We start from the raw sequence: 14,150 nt of genomic DNA on the forward strand, positions 1-14,150 counted from the left end.
AGGGCACATTGCTGACTCATGTTCAATCTGTTGTCCAGCAGGCTCCCAAAGAGCCTTTCCTGCCAATCTACTTTCCAGCTGGGTGGCCCGTAGTATCTATTGATGCTTGAGATACTTCCTTCACAGGAGATGTGTATAAGAGACAGGGTTATATATATAAAAAGACAATCTTTGTCCTTGAGCTGGAATAAAAAGACATTATAGGCAGCATTTTTAGTTGCCTTACAGAGCATTGCTAGTTGCTGAGAGAATAAAGAAGACAGTAATAATCTTAAATGGACTGTATCAGTACTAAAAATTAACCTTTTTACATATTTAACTCCGTATCCAAACACGTTAGATGCTATTTTGAAATAAACTAATAGATGCTTTGAACTTTTAATTAACCATTAGAATGTAAGTACTTGTTTAATTTTTATAACATTCCTGAATATTATCAATGTCCTAATTATTTTATTAAATACATCATTTTTATTTGAAATGCCTATTTAAATGACTTTTATGCAAAAAGCTTTCATTAGGTGATTTCATTATATTTTTTAGCACGTTTGGGTATGGAGTTAAAGATCTAAAAATGTCTCTTATAAAATCTCCTCACTATCTAAACATACAATAGTTGGCAATTAAAAATATGACAAGTTCTAAGTGAGACTCCCATCAAGTGATATTATGCAGGAAAAAGAAATGGTAAATGAAAAACCTGTTAACCTGTTGACAAAGTGCAAAAGTACAGGTTTAAATCTTTATGATGTAAACTCTCTGTGCCTCAAGCTATGCATTTCAAAGACAGAATACAATGGGAAAATCAAAAAACCAGAATAAGTTATGACTGAACTCAGTCTAAATGCAATAATAATTGCATTATTTTGAAAAAAATGATTTTTTTTAGCTGTTGTTGAACAGAATGAAAAAAAAAATCTAAGAAACATTTAAGCAATTTGATGAATATATCTTTTCTTTGCAGAGAAGTCAGTAACTCTTAGATTAGAGTTTGGACCTACCAGACATGATGTGAAATTTTTATGTTTTCATTGTCAAATGTGAAGAAACTCAATACATGATTCTTGCATCATACTGGTATACTATCACAGAAAGCTCATGTGAGTCTATGTTGGTTGTTTATTGTCTATAAAATTCTGGGGGTTTCGAAAAAATTAGAATGATAGGATTCTACAGTGTTTCTGACATCTGTAAAGAACATGAAAGACAGCTATTTATGGGTTCAAGCAGTACCTACTTTACATTGGACTCAGAGTCTACTCAGACAATTTAGAAAGACTTCTTACTGTTTTTAATTTTTAGTAGAACTAAACACTGAGATTTTTTTTTCACCAGCAACTTAACATAGGTTAGCACCACTATTCCACCATTTACTCCATAAAATGTCAATATTTTCTGGATGAAGCAAAAGAAGTAGGATAGCACACTAATTAATTAAATACAAAGAACTGCCTATTATTATATTCAAATCAAATTGTCTTCTCTTCATTGCATCATATTCTTCAGACTCTGGATTGCACACTAACCCCTCCTTTACTTCCTAAAAGATTTTACAAGAGCATTTGCTCTTCTGAAACTTTTGCTACATTTGGAGCTATGTTTATTTCCACCATGTTCATTGTGTTGGAATGCCATTTAGAAGAACTGCAAATGTAAACATTTCCTTCAATTCCAGAAACTTGAGAGCTGCATTTGTGGATCAGAACTTTATTTTCTATAATAAAGTGGACTTGTGTTGCAACTAGAACATGTAACTACCATACACCATGAGTAAATTCAGTGGAGTAAAGACAAGGTAAATATAAGTCATGCTCTATAATAATTAGAGCAATAAAGTATCTTTCTCATATTCTATTCTCATTTGGTTTTGGGCTTCACCTTAAGGAGTGAAAGGTCTTGTAAAAGACACAAAATATTAATATTGTATAATGAGTGGTATTTCCAGTTTCTGAGGTATTTAGGAGAGAAAACTTGTAATAAATAATATAGTTTTCGTTCTTGTGCCTTTTTTTTTTTCTGGTAAAATAGCTGTTTAATTCATACAGGAAATGAAAAAGTTATGTAAATAATAGATAAGAGTAGACAAAACCTAATAAGAAAAAAAAAATTCCAAAATACAATCCACATAAAAGACCAACATTGTGTTTATGGTGAGATATTTTAAATAACCAGTACATGATGAACTATTATGCTTTCTGAAATATTAAAAAAATTCATGACTGCAGGGACACTGTAAACTGCATAATTAACCCAGAATAAGCCTGATAAAATAATTAAACAACAACAACAAAAAAAATCAGCTGGAATGCAATTCTAATAAATGTATCTATGGTCTAACTTGCTTCTCATCCTGCTGGCGTTCAGGCTTTCTTTCTCAGCAGGATCACAGAGAAAATCAGCCTGATTTTTCTGTATGCTAAACCAGCTTTTTATCCATCACTGTTATCTTTCTGGTTTTGAATAAAGCATTGTTTGTGTTTTGTTGTAAATGCCAGGCTTCAGGAATTGACTGTTCTTTTGTTGCTTTTTATTGCCTTGATAATGCAGGGCTTTTTATCTCTGAATCTATTTTAAGTGATAAAAAAATATTGAATCTTTGCTTTATTTTTTGAGAAGACCTTTTTTACAAAGATAGGAGTGATTTGAGGTCATAGAAGTTGAACATATCTGAGTATTTCTACAAAGAATTTGCCTGACTGAGAGATTAAGGGTATTATATTTTTAGACTGTTAGAATGCTTTTTTTCTCCTCAACACCCATCCCCTCCCTGCCCCAGTCTTCCCCTAAAACTAAAACTTAAAGAAAGTATGTAAAAGCGGGTATACATAAAATACTTTAAAATACTCATATAAGTGTTTGCGGAGATCCTCCAGGTAAATGTTTCTATCACTTCAGAGAACTAACTTTTAAAAGCACAGAGTTCACAGTAAAGGATTAAGACTTCTGTGATATTTATATCACATTTATATGTTATTAGTCAAATGTAAGCAAAATGTTCGATACTTTATGTGCTAAAATTTATTTTGAATAAAACAAAACATATAAATTAAGTTCAAATTCAGCTGATACTGTCTGAAAAAACACCCAAAGGAAAATATTTTTTATTTATTTTATTTTACTATTTCATATATGAATATGTAGGCTTTTGATTTCAGAATAACATTTGGTCTTTGAAATTCAAATACAAAAATGAAAATTAAATGTATTAGAAACAAGACCTCAAAAATTATTGCTTTTTTGCGTCAAAGTATTCCACTTTCACCAACAGAAACTCTTATCTCTTTTCGGAATTAGTCACTGAATCCAAAATTAGGTGTTCATGTGGTTCTGTTGCTCATAAGCATTTGATAACATGATAATTTAGTTAGGTTTTCGACTGGCAGTATGTACCTCAAAGATTATATGAAAGTGTCTATCACCATGGACTGTGTCAATGCCAAATCTCAATTATCTGTTCTAAATCATCAAGAAATACTTTAAGACTCAGTGTGGCATAATAAAGAATGAAAAGATGTTTTAAACTACCTACAATTCTCTCATTCCAGTTCAACTATTTGCTTTCAGGTATAACTTCCCATATGTATTTTCATGATGCTTTTGAAAGGAAGAAGTGTATATCCCAGTCTTACAGTTGAGGCTGAATGGTGGTAATTTATGAAAACACAGGTATTTGGATGTCTTTGATTATATGTACAAAGCTCATGCTTCCAGAAGGAGCTATTCTGCATTTCCTTTAGTGTTGATTTGATCTACTTTAGTCAAAGATATAGGGCCAATAAAGGGGCCTTGAGCCAAGACATTCCTTTCTCCATGGTGCTCTGAAATCATGGGGACTGCTAAGTGTCTTAAGGTGGGAGTTGTAACATCTTTCACAGTGAAAGGCCAAAAGGTGTTCTAAAAGTGAGCTGGAAATATATTCTTTTAAGAGCTAAAGTGCTTGTAAGAAAGATCCTCTGGGAGGCCTACACCTGCAATCTTCCACTTGAAGTTGCATGTGTTTTTTCAAGGGACAGACCCCTTTAGGTTATGCAAAACCCTTCTGGGTAAGGTGCATACCAACAGATTCTCACAAGTAAGTGTGCTGCACTATATATAAGTAAAAAAACTTAGCAGCGTTTGGCTGTACCATACTAATGTTGGTAGAAATGCTAAAGGGGATGACTAGGTTGCTCTATTGGCAGCTGCATAGTTGTGAGACAATCCCAATGTGAGTTGTTAAAGCTGTACCAGGGAAGAACATGGGAGTTTCACTGAGGCAAGGTAGCTCAGAAGTTGATAAAGGAGCCACAACAATACTGCTCAGCCTGTGACCTCCCCAGACCTCACTGTTCATCCTGGCTTCTGTGAGGAGGTAAAAGTGATGACTGGGGGTTCTGGGGTCTTCCTCTGCACTCCTGGGTTCAGTGATACTGCAGGAGGACAGCAGTGCCCTCAGGGGATCTGCTCTTTCTTCAAACCAGCTCTGCTTCACATCCCTGTGGATGGGACAATTTCTACATTTAAGGTGAAGACTCTAAGAGGGATGGAAAGGGTGTAAACTTCATTTAGTAGAGATATAATAATCACCCTCCTTCTCTAAATGCATGCTGTTTCCTCTTTGTTGATACTCAAAGCAGGAACAAGAGTTTAGTAGAAAGTATGAGTCCGTGAGTATGTGTTAGTTATACCACATGTGCAACTATTCTAGCCAGGGCTTTGTGTGGGTATAGGCAGAAAATCCTTACATCTTTTATGTCTAGTCACACAAATGAAAAGCATCTGGGTTTTTTGAGGTGTTTATTTCCATTTTAGATTATTTTTAGCTATTAATGGAGATGTGTATCTGTAAAGTTTTATAAGAAATTTGCCTGAATTTTGCTGAAATATTGACCAGTCTGTATAATATAATCCTTAACTAGATTAATTAGCTAAAAGAAATGCTTTAAGATCTGAAAAAAATATATACAGAACTTACAGGGAAATTTGAGCTTGGCAGCCATTTTTAATGTTGACTTATTTTACTTCTTTGAGGGCACTCTGTAACTAGGAATGAATGAGGAAATGATAGCCTATGACTAAGTTTTCAAAATTTCAGTGCATATAGATCTATTTAAATCTGGTAAATGTTACACTATGTAAGAAAGCAATTATTTTTGTTTAATATTACACTCTGCATATGTACTAGTGAGCACTTGCTGAGGTAAGCAAATGATTGGTTAATATAATTGCTCAACCCTTATCTCAACTTTAAATAAGTGATAAATTCAGATTTAAATTCTTATTAGTACATGAATGCTTTTAACAAATGGTTTGGGCACTTAATTAGAATATATTAAGCAAGCAAGAGCAATTATTAAGTAACTGTCACTACACTCTCCTAATGTGTGCAGTTGTTTATCTTAAAACCTTACAAATATGTAGCATATTTTCCTTTTCTTTGTAATTGTATTGCTAAAATTATAATCTTCTCAAATTCATTCAGGAAAGTACAAACGCAGTGCATTAATAAGAATGTTATTACATATTTATAGCATCTTAGGTTAGCTATATAATTGAAAGTCTTAGTTGAAGAAAATATCTAAATAATGATTGATCATTTTGTAATGGAAAAGGTCTCTATGGACAATTATTTTCCTTTCTCGTTTTCCTTAATTACTTTTTTGCTTTATAAGGTTTTGTGTTTGAATCATTCAAGGAACTAAATCTACAATGCAGATATTTTAATTTGCTTTTGTTCCCATGTGAATATTGAACACTTCCTTCAGTACTAGGTGTTTTCTTTAAGTTTCCTTGAGAGAAGACATATATTCACATAATGAAAATATTATCAGTCATTAAAGTTTGAAGATGCAACAGAGAGGAAAAGTATAAAGCAGTAGACCTGTTGAATCATAGAAATGTTGACTGGGAGGAATTTCTGGAGACCATCCAGTCCAGCCTTCTGCCTGAAACAGGATTATCATCAATATTACAATGATGGTACCCTCTTCTAGGATTACACTGTCTCCTCCATTATAACTGTTTTTCTTAATTTCCAGTCTGAATGTCTCCAGCCACAACATGTGGCCGTTTCCGCTTGTTGTACTATTTGTCCCTCCCAAGAACAATTTATCTTCTTTGTAATACCAATAGCAGCAGGCTGCTACTAGACTGCCCCTTAGCCCAAACATGGCTTTCTCAGGAGGACATGTGCTCATTCTCTCTGGCAACCCCAATAGTTGTCTTAAGGACCCCCATTTGGGGTTGTCGTTAAACCCCAGGGAACAGGGCTTTGTTCTGCGTTTTGGGTTGCCACTAAACCCTAGAAAGCTGTTCTGTTCTCCTCTCACAGACATTCAAACCTTTGTTAATAATATTTTTTAAAAAAAATTTTTGGTGGTTGGTTGTTTATTTGAGAGCATCCGTAACACCTGGATGTAGCCTTTTGCACTTCTCACTGCTGAGCTTCATCACGTTAGTTCAGTCCTTAAAATTACCAAGGTCCTTGTGAACTGAAGCTTTGTTGTTTGTTCTCAGTCATTCCCCATAATTCAGTGTTTTGTCAAGTTGTATTACCATCATACAGGTCATTAATAAGATATTGAACAAAGTGGGCTCCATTACCATCCTCTGGGGTACTCTGCTCATTGACACCTGCCCAGTTGAACATTAACGTTCTAGTTAGGACCATTGAGCCCAGGTCCAGTCAGATTCCAGTGCAACAGGTAGTCTGTCCTTCGTATTCCAAAGAATGCTACAAGACATAAAGCCTTGCTAAATTCAAGGTATGTTGTATACACTGTATGTTCCTCATCCACAGCTATTCAGTAATGACTGCTTTCCCGTGTCCACATAGGCAGACTCAAGTATTTCTGGCCACTCCTGTTTGCAAGATCATGAGGCAACTGTATAGCTGAACTAATCCAGGGTAAAACTCTGCAGAAAATTGGGTGCCCTGTAGATTAGATCAGCTCATGTACTGAGTCTGGCTGATCCAGAACTGGTTTTCCCCTACAGCAGCCCTCACGGTGCTGTTTTATGCTGGGAACTGGCAGGTGTTGATGGCACCCTGGTGTTGTGGCTGCTGCTGAGCAGTGCTTACACAGCACCAAGGATCTTTCCCACATTTCCCCAGTGGGACGTGGTGGGCAAGATCTTGTGAGGGGACACAGCCAGGAGAGCTGACCCAAACCGACCAAAGGGATATGCCATACCATATGACGTTTGCTCAGTATAAAGCTGGGAGAAAGGAGGAAGGGGGTGGGGTCACCCTTGGTCCTCCCAGGCAGTCACGACGTGTATTGGAGCCCTGATTCCTGAGAAGGCCCGACAGCGCCTGTCCATGGGATGGAGAGAATAAATCTGTTTGCTTTTGCTTCCGCGCGCGGACCTTTGCTTCGCTTTGCTTCTATTAAAACTGCTTTTGTTTCACCCACAAGGTGAACACTGAACATTGCAGATGGATGGGCATGAACTCCATATACCTTTTGCATGCGTGTAAGAACACAGGCTGACTCTGAGTAAATTTCATTAAAAATACTGATTACACTATAAATTATTTTGGAATACCAGAGTTTTATAATTTTAATTTATCATCACAAAATGCCTGACAATTAGCCAGATCTCACTGAGCTGGGATCCCTGTCCAAACTGCAGCAGTAATCACATTCCATTTCCTAAAGGAGCTTATTATTAAAAGGTAAGATCAGAGAAAGAGAAACCACAAAAATGTAAGTGTATTATTTGGAAGGTAATAGGAAAAAATTTTATTCCACAGTCTCATGTTTGAAAGAAATAGCATATCCTTTGTCTTGGAATATGTATCTTCACAGATGACAATTTGGCTTCTACTGACACATGCACATGCACAAATTAAAAACAAAACCAACAAAAAAACAAAAACAAAAACCCCACAACAAACTATGGAGAGGAAATGTTTAATTACTTGAGTAGATTTAACTGAAAAGTATTAAAACCAGTTAAGTGTACTTCTGAGTGTTGTGGCTTCCTGCCAAGCCTGTAAAAGAAGATTGTGATATTTTCTTTCTGCCCATAAAAAAAATGAGGTATTGAATATGTGACCTTGCTTGTTGCCATCATAGAGATTTTTGATTTCGAAAAAAGCTGACCAAAAAAAAAAATAAATCTCAAAATCACAAGAAGAAGCATTTTAAAGCAGCGTACTCATAAATACTTTTTTTAATTACAAATTTTCTCAGTCTCATGTATAATTTTTATTGTTTCAAAATGTTAAACATTAAAGCCAACTACACTGAAAATGGAGATAATAAACCCCAAGGAAATTCAAATACTTTTATGCCTTCTGCAAAAGCAAAATTTTAAAAGCAACAGTATTTCACTGTTTTCTCCATGCACACATCTTCCTTTCTAGAGATTTTTAATTGTGTGATCAGGCAGACAGCTTGACCTCTTTCACAGGCATTTTACAATACATCTTCAACTGCTTTTATATACATAATCGATTTTTTGAAGATTGTTTTAGCTTATATTACTTCCATTCCATTCTATTTTACTATATTAGTCAGTGGCTTTATGATATGTACGTAACTGCTTATTAATTGTTCAATAGCTTTGTTTCCCTGACCTTGTATCATTTGCATAAGGTCCCTGTTGCTCTGCTCAAAATCCTTACCAAATGAGTTGGAGAGCCTTAAGTCGGCTATCAAAACTGAGATAAATTCTTCTAGGTGCTGAGTAAGCAATGGAGTGGGAAAAGAACTGTTAAAAATCTATTGTCCTTGCCCTATACTCAAGTGACAACTCTTTTTATTGACCATACATTTTTCAAAGACATAAGTGCTCTTCCATTTTTCAAAATTTCAAGTCTCCTGAACATCAAACCAGGCTCAGACATTTAAGTACTTGGAGAGCTTTTGAAAATTTTGAACTTAAGGTCCACTGTTTTATCCACATACCATACAAGTATTCATAACAGATTTACAGATTTCTGTACTCTAACTTACAACCTTCACCTGAAAGGTGAGTCATAAATGAATCCATCATTGTTCAGACGAATGCTCAGACTTCATAGCAAATAAGCCATCGAGAAGTTTTTTAACTATACAGTAAGTTGAGACATCCTGGTTTATACAAGGAAGAGCATAAGACTGTTCAGTGAGTGAGTATATATTCTGTATGCATGTGAGAGAGACACATCAAAGCCATATCCTGAGATCAAGTTTCCTCTAATACAGATGAATTTTAAATCACTGTGTGATAGAGCTACCCAATCTGAGGACCAGTTAATATTACATTTTTTTAAACAAAATAGAACAGTTCAAGAATAAAAGAGAAGCTTACTTCCATGTGTTCATCTGATAGTTACTGGGGTATGGGAAATATGTCTTATTTTTTTAACAATTATTTTCAAAATATAATTTTAAAAATTATTTCTGTAAGTACAAGTGAGTGTCATAACTGTCTAGATAACAGAAAGATTTCTTCTCTTTTGAAATTTTATTTGGCACCTGAAAAATGTATCTACTTAAAACTACCCTTTTGGTCAGGAAAACTGTTAAGTTCTGTGAACCAGAAACTGCAGGGGTTTTACTGGAATGTCTAATCAAAATTTCTTGGTTTCAATCAGCCAATACATGTTTTAAAGATTTTTACTTATTAATTTTTAAATAACAAAGCTTTTAAACTATAGGGCAAGTTTAAACCGTATACTATTAATCAACTAGAAATTGAATTGTCAATGTAGATTCATTAACTAATTATAAACTGTTTTGTGAAATCAGTTTTTTCAGTTCATCTTTGGCATGTTGCACCATTCTTTTTTAGTTCTCATGCACTAACAAACCTACTTTTTATTCTAATATTAACCTGACATGAGTAATTTAAATAAAAATGTTTTATTTAATAAAAAGTAAACCTTATGGTGTTAGATACAGCTGAGCTGTTGACGTATATAACCCACATACTCTTAAGAAGAATTTCCTTTGCTATAAACAGAATTTAATTACCAAGTTACATGTCTGTGGCTCAATGTAGGCACAGATGATCCCTTGACGTATTCCCTAATTTAGAGTTCTTATTTTATGGGATATTTGGGACTAAAAGTGTAGAATGAGATCTATGAAACAGAGCAGAAACTGAAGACCTCTTTTAATCTATGATGAGACCATGCTTTTAGCTCTCTACTAGTGGAAAAAAAACCCATTATGAAACAAGTTAGTCTTACCATTATTTATTTGGTCTTTTTTTCCCCTTCTTGACCACTTATTTTCTAATTTGCCTACCTTGCATATGTGTTCAGTTTGTGCAATCAACATGATTACAGTGCTATTATAAAGATCACGAGTACCTATAGATTCACTACCTTATTTTTTTCTCCTCAATAATATTTATAACTTTCTCACCCACCATTAAGGTGAGGGGGATGCTATTACCGATAGCACAGTTATACTTTTGAACTTAGTATCTAAATAAAAGGTGGAAAAAATCTGGAACATCATCTACATACAGATTGAGCTAAATGGTCTAGTGTGAATTATTCCACAGAATGTAATACATATTTGAGTTTTAAAACAAAAACAACAGACATACTGGAACATATGAGTATGTGAAAAAGTATTATTTTTTTCAATAATGTAAACTTAAATCCCACTTATATGAACACCTGTTCTGGCTGTTGTTTCCAGTTTAATGAGTTTAGGGAGGCTTGTATCTCTGAACTGAGAGTAGCTCTATCATTTTGACATTTAATTTTGTTTGTCTTTTATAAATGTCTTATAAAAAAAGAGAATCATTTAGCACCTGTTATCAACTAACATCTGTCTCCATTAGCCATTGTTATGTATATACACAATACATTAAAATTCAGTTGATTTTTTTTTCTTAAATCACAAATTGATTGAATTATTGATGCAAAGTTCTTACCATAATGATTTCTCATTGAAGATTTAGTGAGTTCTCACATTTAGACTGGATTTACCAAGAGATCGGTCTTTTTCTTCCACAAATATGAGGGAATATCTAATAACTCATTCTTTGTTTTGCTTGTACCTACTCAAACCCCTCCTTTTTTCCTTGCCAATGTTTCCATATAGCCACTTCAGTAAATGAAAAATACGTATGGTACACTTGCTCTGACGTGGGGTCCTCCACAGGCTGCAGGCTCCACTGTTAACCTCCATGGACTGCAGGGGAATCTCTTCTGGAGCACCTCCTCCCCTTCCTACTTCACTGACCTTGGTGTCTGCAGAGTTGTTTCTCTCACATATTCTCACTCATTTTTCTGCTGCTGTTACTGTGGAGCAGGCTTTCTTGCCCGTCTTAAATATGTTATGCTACTACCATTGCTGATGGACTTGACATTGATAAGATCTGTGTTGGAGCTGGCTGGCATTGGCTTTATCAGACATGGGGGAAGCTTCTGGCAGCTTCTTATGGAAGCCACCCCTGTAGCCTCCCACTGACAAAACCTTGCCATGGAAACTCAATACACATATTTAACATATTAACTGTTCCGTATGTTATCATGCAATCAATAGGTGTTGCATAGGAAAGTTAATGACTTTCACAGTAATTTTTAAAAAGGTGATACTCAAACTTTATACATTCATTTTATTTGCATGTAAATCTGTTATTTTCAATTAAATGTTCATTATACAAGTATATCTGTTCAATAGTTTATGCAAGTTGTTTTGGACTGCTAAGTGTTTGACATAGTATTTGATGGGCCTGTGTTTTAAAATGCATTTGCTAAATCCTGCAGCTATGTCAGCACTCCTGATATTCAAGCTTCTGTTTGATGTTTCTGAATATATAATTAAAGGTATACATTTGACATCCTGTCTTGAGAATTGTGGCCTATTACAAGTGTTTTAAAAAATTGTATTTTTTAATTTACTCTTAAGTGTTTGAGTTAAATATAAAACTGGAGTTCAGTTCTGAGCATCAGGATGTATGGTTTTCTAAATTTGGCTGTTCATCAAAACCCATGTATTTGCCCCAGCATATGTAATACTTGCCTGTGGTTTTGTTTTGTCTTTAGTAATTTTCCAGGCATCTAAAACACAGCAGTATTTCTTTTACTAATATTAAATTAATTGAAATGATTATTTAATTGTTCTCGAAACCCTGTTTTCTTGGTCTGGTCCAAAGAAAAAGCAACTGTCAGTGTAGTAGGTGTAATAAGCTAAGTGAAATGGTACCTTCTCTTTAATTCCTCCAGTAATTTGGATCCAATTCTCCTCATAAAGGATTATATCAGATGCTTATTTTAAAAAGTATACAGCAATTCAGGGCTTTTGTTCAGACTGGAAAGATGTCGGTGTTTCATTATAAATCATCAAGAGAAAGTTAGGATCTTCTCACTACTTCTGAATCAAGTTTCTCGTTAGAGGTTCTCACATCATTTCACATGAATGTGGCAGAAATACAGCCAGAGACAGAGACTGCCTTTTCCCCTTCAGCTCTCTTAGCTGTTCGTTTAAAGATGTTCGGATGGGTGGGCAGGTGAACACAGTGACCACCACTCTTTCCTAGGATCCCTGATGCTGCTTCCCTAGAAACAAAACCAAAAATAACCAGAAATGCTCTATGTATTATGGGAGAAGACAAGACTGCTCATTTGAGAAGGACATTTAATGTATTTGTGACATTATAGTTCTTGTGAATGGTGGTGATTCTTTTGTTTATAAAGGATGGAGGTAACCAGTGTGCCCTGACCACTCTAACATTTAAACTTTTCTTTGTCAGAGCAGATCTTGAGTGGAAATACTAAGCAGTAGATTATTTTTGACAAAATACATATACACTTGTGATGAGTATAAATCTTTGTTTTTCAGTAAGATACACTCTATTCTCATGGGATAAAGTTTTGAGGAATATAAGTTAGACTATTTGATTAATTTGCTGTCTGCAGATTCTTAACTACTTCAATGAGTTATATGTCCGTTTTAAATTAGTTGGGTTTACGCAAAGAACTAGTTTGGGTATATCCGAAATTCATTTTGGTATAGCTGAGGATGACTTATTTCATTGCTAATATTTTGACTCAAGAGTCAGTAACATTTTTTCCAGTTATGGTATCAGTTGTACAACACAGCCATTCATTCAGTGCTTCTCGTAAAAATAGGCAACATGTAGACAAGTTTATGATTCTTTGTGCACTTAATCTCATTGTGACTTTTGTTAATTGCTTCTAAGGGTTCTTTGAGTTTTACACAGCATGACGTTACCTGCAACAATATTGATCTAGTTCATTTATTTATCTGTTGTTCTGAGTTGAAGTTACAAGGTAGTTAGCTCACTTGAATATTCTTCAAGGCAGAAAAATTTTAGCAAAATGCTAAAAGGTAAAATCAAGCTGCTCATTTAAGAAGAATTCACCAAAGAGTCTTACTGGCCAGTACAAAAGAGTGAATATAAATGAGGGAAAGAGGCAAACAGTTGATAAAAAATACATAGATGAAGGAAATGGAGAAGTTAGATTTCCAGAGAAATAACACTGTATTATGGAAAGGGAAAATTTCATCATTTATCATAAGTGACTGTGAGTATGTTGAAAAGGTGCCACTTTATAAAGTCGAGATAATGATATAACTACACATAACAAAATTTCCTTTAAAAGTGGCCTTCAGGCATTAAAAATCAAGAGAGAAGATATGGACAGTAGAAGAGGCATTTTCTAAGATTTTAAATTTTTATTTTCTCTAGAGATACTGATATGTACTCAGAGGTATCACAGCACTTGATGTAATAACTAACTGTTGTTTCCTCTGTAAGTTTTAAATACTGTGATGTCTGTTTTAGTCTCCCTATATGTAAACACATTCAAGTTTTGCTTGAATAGAGCCTTCTTTGATTTGCAAATGTTTTGGTTTTTTTTTCTTTCCTTTTAAGGCTTGGGTTCTTCATTCAGTGCTTTTAGTTGCAGAAAAAAACAGACTTCCTGAAATAAGACTCAGAAGAGCCTGTGATAATATCAAAATCAAATGCAATGCTATCTTTACCTCACATTTTGAATCTTATAAGAGTCAAAGTTTTGCTAAGAATTCAGACCATTGTGTTTGGAAATTTTGAACCTGAGTTATTCCCTGATACTGCTCTTAGTTTACACTGACTCCATGCTAGACTCCTAATTCTCCTGATGGAAAATGAGGCCAGAGTTTTTGAAAGTTAAGTTGTTATGACAAGTCATCATTTTCAAATAACCTTGAAGA

This window comes from Athene cunicularia (genome assembly GCF_003259725.1).
Source record: "Athene cunicularia isolate RWA chromosome 1 unlocalized genomic scaffold, athCun1 chr1_part1, whole genome shotgun sequence".
NCBI classification, from domain to species: domain Eukaryota; kingdom Metazoa; phylum Chordata; class Aves; order Strigiformes; family Strigidae; genus Athene; species Athene cunicularia.